Genomic DNA, 7,981 nt, shown 5'->3' on the forward strand with positions numbered 1-7,981 from the left:
CTAGAACTTTTGTTGTCTACCGGTGATCCTTTACTTCTATAGAATTTTGCAATATGCCCAATATTGTTACATGCATAACAAGTTACATTATTCTTTTGAATAGCTTTCCCATAACCTATGCCGGTTTGTGTTCTACATTGATTAGATAAATGTCCAAATCTTCCACAAACATAACATCTCACATTCATTCTACAATTCTCAGAATTGTGACCAACTTTGTTGCATTTAGAACATTGACCGGTGGGTGTGTTGATATTATGATAATTTCTATATCTACATTCATTTGCTCTATGACCATACTTATTACAGTTAAAGCATTTTCCATTGAATTTATAAGCATTATGTTGCCTTACCGGTTTGCTATGATCCTGTGTGTTTGCAGTACCAGAGCTTTCACCAACTTCAAAGCCAATTCCAGAAGTGTCACCTTTAGGTTTTGATTCTTCAGCAAGGTGCCAAGTTCTTCTAAGCTTTTCTTGAATTTTTCTTTATGTTGATTTTTATTTTCTAGTTCTCTTTCTAAGACTTCTTTCTGTCTCATCAGTTCATTGGAGTCATTTTGAGTGTGCATCAGATCTGTCTTTAATAGATCATTTTCATAGCTAAGTCTTGTGTTCTCATTTGCTGCATCACTTAGTCTTCTAGTCAATTCTTCTTCATTCTTCTTCCTATCTTCAATCTCTTTACAAAATCTCATAGTCATAACCTGCATCTCATTCTTTGTAATTATGTTCTCCAATTTTAGCTTACTTAACATATCATTAAGTGATTCCTTTTCATCATTCTCATTTTGCATCTTTTCACAAAGTTCTCTTCTCTTATTTCTTGCAATAGTAAGATTCTCTTGAAGTGCTTGAATGATATCTTGAGCTACTTTTAGATCATCTTCTAGTTTGTTATTTTTCAATTTTTTTGCATCATAGTCTGAGAGAGCTGCTTCAAGTTGCTTCATCAGAATTTCCATCTTTACCGATGTCAAGATCTTCCTCAAGCTATTAGGCTTCTGAAAATAGAGGACCAGGCTCTGATACCAATTGTTAGGAAACTCACAGATACTAAGAGGGGGGGGGTGAATCAATATCTAACTAGTAATTAGAATTTCTCAACTTAAAACATGCAGAGCATATTGTAACAGTGTACCGGTATGCAAGAAATAATGCAATAAATAGAAATGAAAGAAACCACATGAAAATCACACCATAACACAATGATTTAATGAGGAAACCCGGTGTGGGAAAAACCTCAGTGGGATTTGTGACCCACAATATTCACTTACTGGCTAATAAGAGAATATTACTTACAATAGGGGCCTGCACATATAGGAAGGCCAAGTGCCTAGAGCTCACTGCTCAAATGGGAAGTCTCACTGACTTACAATGTGGATTATACAAATCCAATAACTTGTACTGCTTTACAATAGCATCTCCAATGCCAAATTCAGTACTAGTTTCTACTTTGTTCTTTACATATACCCCTTAACCTATATTTCGCATAATAGGTCTGCTTAATCTTTTTCACCTTTCTTACAAAAAATGTCCTACAATGACTTCTTATATATATAAGTCATTTTACAATGATATCAAGTTGGCTTACAAAGTTTTTCAAATAATAAACAAAATATAATATATCAAAAATCCTGTCGACCTCTGTGCCAGTGCCAGTGTTCTAAATGTCGGTGTAGAGTGTGTTTTGCTGATGCTGGTGTAATGCCTTGTCGGTGCCATAGGATTGTAAGGTTTCCTTCAATGAGAAAACCTTCAATCACATACAATGTCTCATTGGAGTGTGCATGTGCCAACAGTATGGTGTCCTAAGGGATCATAAGACACCTAATGACCGCTTAGGACACCATATGACCCATAATGACACCATATGGTGTCCTAAGGGGTCATAGGACACCATATGATCCCTTAGGACACAATGTGAACCCTAACGACATGTAAGGGGTTATATGGTGTCCTAAAGGGTCATAGGACACTATATGACCCGTTAGGACACCATATGACCCCTTAGGACACTATATGAACCATAACGACACTATATGGTGTTCTAAGGAGTCACATGGTGTCCTAAGGGGTCATTTGGTGTCCTATGACCCCTTAGGACACCATATGACCCCTTTGAACACAATATTGTGTCGTTATGGGTTGTATGGTGTCCTATGACCCCTTAGGACACCATATGACCCCTTAGGACACAATATGGTGTCATTATGGGTCGTATGGTGTCCTAAGAGGTCATATGGTGTTCTATGACCCCTTAGGACACCATATGGCCCCTTAGGTGCCATTAGGGATCATATTGTGTCTTAACAGGTCATATGGTGTGTTATGACTCCTTAAGACACAATATGACCCCTTAGGACACCTTATGTTGTCATTATGGCTCCTATGGTGTCCTAAGGGGTCATATGGTGTCCTAAGGGATCATAAGACAACATATGACCTCTTAGGACACCATACGACCCATAACGACACCATATGGTGTCCTAAGGGGTCATAGAACACCATATGACCCCTTAGGATATAATGTGAACCCTAACAACACATAAGGGGTTATATGGTGTCGTAAGGGGTCATAGGACACTATATGACCTGTTAGGACACCATATGACCCCTGAGGACACCATATGACCCATAACGACACTATATGGTGCTCTAAGGGGTCACATGGTGTCCTAAGGGGTCATATGGTGCCCTATGACCCCTTAGGACACCATATGACCCCTTAGGACACAATATGGTGTTGTTATTGGTTGTATGGTGTCCTAAGGGGTCATATGGTGTCCTATGGGGTCATAGGACACCATATGACCCCTTAGAACACAATATGGTGTCGTTATGGGTCGTATGGTATCCTAAGGGGTCATATGGTGTCCTATGACCCCTTAGGATACCAAATGACCCCTTATGTGTCGTTAGCGATCATATTGTGTCTTAACGGGTCATATGGTGTGTTATGACCCCTTAAGACACAATATGATGCCTTAGAATGTTAGGACCCAGGAGGCAACTAAGAGGGGGGGGTGAATCAGTTGTCTATTAATTTCAACCCAAATATAACTTAATCAAACATGATACTCAATACCAGTAAACCAAACTTAATGTCGGTTAACAGATTAAAAGTTAATATCAATACCAGTAAAACATAATGCATGAAACAAAAAGAAAAACAAAATCCACAACACATAACACAGAGATTTTAATGTGGAAACCCTGTAAGGAGAAAAACCACGGTGGGAAACCTTACCCACAATCAGATGATAATACTGCAGATAGTAGGTGTATATAAATGGGGTCTGCACATGTAGAAAGGCCAACCGCCTAGAGCACACTACTCAAATAAGAGTCGCAATGACTAGAGTAGGATGGTTAAATCCTAGAATAATGTACTGCACAAAATAGCATCTCTAATGTTGGATTCAGTATCGGTTAAGCTTTGATAATCACCTCCAAACCTTCCTTGAACCTTCTCTATGGTCTGCTCATATGATCTTCAATATTTGCACATACCATGTTACAATACCATAACCTTACATACCATATACCTGTCATCTCACAAATGAGATCTTACATATATACCAAAATCTAAGGCCAAATGTGTAGGTTGACTCACTAAGAATATTACAATTAAATCAATTACAGATAAGTCAACATGTCATGCATCATGTCAGCTCAATACAACAACAATATCCAATCAATAAGTCATCTCCATAATGTGTTGTGCTGATCTGGAATACATAATGCATATCAGTCCATAACCTTGACCAATTTGCCAGTAACAACAAATATGTCAACCTGATTAGACCAATAACCAAAACACTAAAACCAAGCATCCAAACCATGTCTTCGACATAAACAAGTGATCTCTAGATGATAACAAGTCATCATTAGTGTCGGTGAACAATATATCGGTGACTGTGGATAAGTTACTGAACTTGTCGATGAACACAATGTGTTAGTTCAACATAACCAAATATCTCTAGAAGGATAAGTGTTGAAATAAATGACAAAACTAATGAAATGCATCCATAATACCAACATAGGACACCTTATGTTGCCATTATGGGTCATATGGTGTCCTAAGGGGTCATATGGTGTCCTAAGGGATCCTAAGACACCTAATGACTGCTTAGGACACCATACAACCCATAATGACACCATATGGTGTCCTAAGGGGTCATAGGACACCATATGATCCCTTAGGAGACAATGTGAACCCTAACGACACATAAGGGTGTTGGCAAATGCACACTCCAATGAGAAATTGTAGGTGATTGAAGGTTTTGTCATTGATGGCAACCTTGCAATCATATGATATCGGCAAGACAATATACTAGCACTGGCAATGACAAACTCTACACCGGCACACAGAACATTGGCAAAGGAAGGATATCGACACCCTAGCCGACAAGAATTTTGTTTATAATGTATTTTGTAATTAATTGTAAAATCATTGTAAGCCGACATGGCGAGTTGTAATATGACTCATATATGTATGAGATGATTGAAGAACATTTGGTAATAATGTGATAGGCGAAATAAGGCAGACCTAATATGCGAATTATAGGTTAAGGGTTTATGTATGAAGAAGAGCTAAAATCGGTACTGGATCTGGCATAGCAGATGCTAATTTGAAGCAGTACAAGACATTGGATTTGTATAATCCATTTTGTAAGTTAGTGTGACTTCTTATTTTGTAATTGAGCAGTGAGCTCTAGGAACTTGGCCTTCCTGCATGTGTAGGCCCCTATTGTAAGATTAATATTCACTTATTGGCCAGTAAGCAAATATTGTGGGTCACAAATCCCACCGAGGTTTTTCCCACATTGGGTTTCCTCATTAAACTACTATGTTATGGTGTGCTTTTCATGTGGTTATTGTTATTCTTGTTTACTGCATTATTCTTAGTTTACCGATATACAGTATTGATATGATTTACATGTTTTAAATCAAGTAAATTCAATAACCGGTTAGATACTGATTCACCACCCCCCCCCCCCTCTCAGTATCTTTGGGAATCCTAACAATTGGTATCAGAGTTTGGTCCTCTATTTTCTGAAGCCTAACAGCTTGAGGAAGATTTTGACAATGGTAGAGATGGATAACTTGAAGAAATAATTGGAAATAGCTCTTTCAGACTATGATGCAAAAAAATTTCAAACTTGAAGATGATCTAAAAGCTGCTCAGGATATTATTCAAGCACTTCAAGAAAATCTTACCATTGCAAGAAATAAGAGAAGAGAACTTTGTGAAAAGATGTAGAATGAGAATGATGAAAAGGAAACTCTTAATGATCTGGTAAACAAACTAAGACAAGAAAGTAGTACTACAAAGAATGAAATGCAGGACATGACTATGACATTTTGCAAAGAAATTGAAGATAGGAAGAAAAATGAAGAAGATCTGACTATAAGACTGAATGATGTTGTGAATGAAAACACACGACTTAGTTATGAAAATGATATGTTGAAGACAGATCTAATGCATACACAAAATGACTTAAATGAACTTATGAGACAGAAAGGAATCTTGGAAAGAGAACTGGTTACTGCAAATCAACACAAAGAAAAATTCAAGAAAAACTCATAAGAACTTGGTGACATGCTGAAGAATCAGAAACCTAATGGTGACACTAATGGCCTTGGATTTGAAGTTGGTGAAAGATCTGGTATTGCAAACACACATGATCATAGAAAATTGATAAGACAACCAAATGCTTATAAATTTAATGGCAAATTCTTTAACTATAACAAGTATGGTCATAGAGAAAATCAATGTTCTAAATACAACAAAGTTGGTCATAATTCAGAGAATTGCAGAATGAATGTAAGATGTTATGTTTGTGGGAGATATGGACACTTATCTAATCAATGCAGAACACAACCGGCATAGGATATGGGAAAGCTATTCAGAAAAATAATGTGACTTGTTATGCTTGTAACAAGATGTGACATATTGCAAAATTCTGTAGAAGTAAGGCACCACCGGCAAATAATAATGGTGCTAGTTTGAAAGGTAAAGAAAAGGTTGAAGAGGTACAACAAGAACTCAAAACAATGGATCAGAAAGTCAAAACAAAATGTTGATGGGAATACTCCTCCACTAACAGAATAGAGTAACACTCCACTGGCAGGAGACTCTTCATCTAACTAAAGAAAATTCCTTTGGGGGTTTAGCAGCTAAATGAAAAACATGTTATTATTCCCTCGGTTGATGGTGAGAAGTTTAGATTAATTCTTTACTGGTAGATAAGTTAAGTTGTGACTTAATCGACAAGCATTAAATGTGGTAGGTGAAGAAAATAACATAATAAAATAAGTGTTTTGGCTCCATTTTCATTTCACCGAGAATTCAAATCTTTGAGAGTGCAAAAATCCCAAGCAAAGGCATTCTAAGAAAAGAAGCAAAGAAATCTATCAAATCTTTCATCCCTAAAGCAGATTGAGGTATTTATAGCTATGGCATCTTCATCTACTCCTGAATTTATTGCAAACCCTATTATTGTTGAAGTTATTAAATGCCCTAGACCCGTATTCCAGCTAGTTCCCGAAATAGAGAAGAAAGATGATAGCTTAGGTGCATTTTCTCAAATAGCTAAAGGGGTAGTATATGCTGAAGACCCTAGAATGTATATACACTATCATATTGATGAACTAGGTGATGAGGAAATTAAGAATATGTATGAATCTGTGATTTGTGATGAATCAGGAAATGTCAAACTTGAACATAAGATAATAGAAACCCTAGGTTTCACTGAAATTTTCAGTATCACAGATTTCCCCAAGGATATCATAAGGATATTATTAAGCAGAGTACATGGTGAATTTTTCTGGTTGGACTCAGTTCATAAAATCACAAAAGAAGCAATAAAGGCTATGACAGGGATACCCTCAACCGACAACAGATCTGACAAAACTAGGAAGGTCTCAAATTATCTAGTGACAAACCTAACCAGTGCAACATTTGATAAGAGATCACTAAAGGTAAATGATGTAAAGGATACAAATATCAGATTTATCAGTATGATCTTAGGTTACAAGACTACACATGCAAATAGGTTAAACTCAGTTTCTAGCCTATGTATTAAGAGTGCCTATGATATGGTAAATGATAATGCAAGGATAGACATATGTGAATGGCTTAAAGATGAACTAATAGACAATTTCACAAAGATCAAAAGGGAAAAGAAAGGAACATTCAAATTTGGAAACCTACTTGTTTGTCTGATGCTATATATAACCAAACAAGTACCCGATATTGGCACCAAATATTTTGGATATGATATACCAGTAGGAAAACAACTATCAGAATTGCTAAACAATATGGGAGAGAATAGGGAGAAAACCATAAATGAGCACTTTCAAGCACTAAAAGCTCAAATGAAAACAAGAGTAAGGTTATCACAAGCTATTATGGATAAGTACCAAAATGAAATCCGTTTTGTAATAAAGAAAGATGAAATTTGGATGGAGGCAGTTGTTCCTAGAACCATATGGGTTACTGAAATGGGGTATGAGACTGATGACAACATAATAGAAACCTATGCAAAAGCCCTCCTAGAAGCTCGTAAGGAACCTGAAGAAGAAGTATTTGGTAATGCTGAAACTATAAAAAGTCAAATTCAATCAAAGAAAAGAGTTAAAAGGGTTGAGGCAACTATTAAAAAGGGAACCTGACAGGAAAAATCTATTAAAGAAGATGTGCTAAAGCAAACTGGTATAACTAAAAGTGAGTTGGAAGCACTCCAACCAGAAACACACCTTTCACCAATTGGAACTTTTTCAGAAAGTGACATACCTGCAGTATTCAAGAGAGTTGAGAGGAAAAGAAAACCTTCACCGACACCTTCTCCTACACCAAAAAGATAGAAGCAACAGGCAGTAAGGCCCACAACAAAGAAATTAACTCTAAAGAAAAAGAAGTCGACTCCTAAGAAGAAGTCAAAACAAACTATAACTCTTATTGATAAATTACTAAA

Source organism: Cryptomeria japonica, chromosome 11 (assembly GCF_030272615.1).
Source record: "Cryptomeria japonica chromosome 11, Sugi_1.0, whole genome shotgun sequence".
Taxonomy (NCBI): Eukaryota; Viridiplantae; Streptophyta; class Pinopsida; order Cupressales; family Cupressaceae; genus Cryptomeria; species Cryptomeria japonica.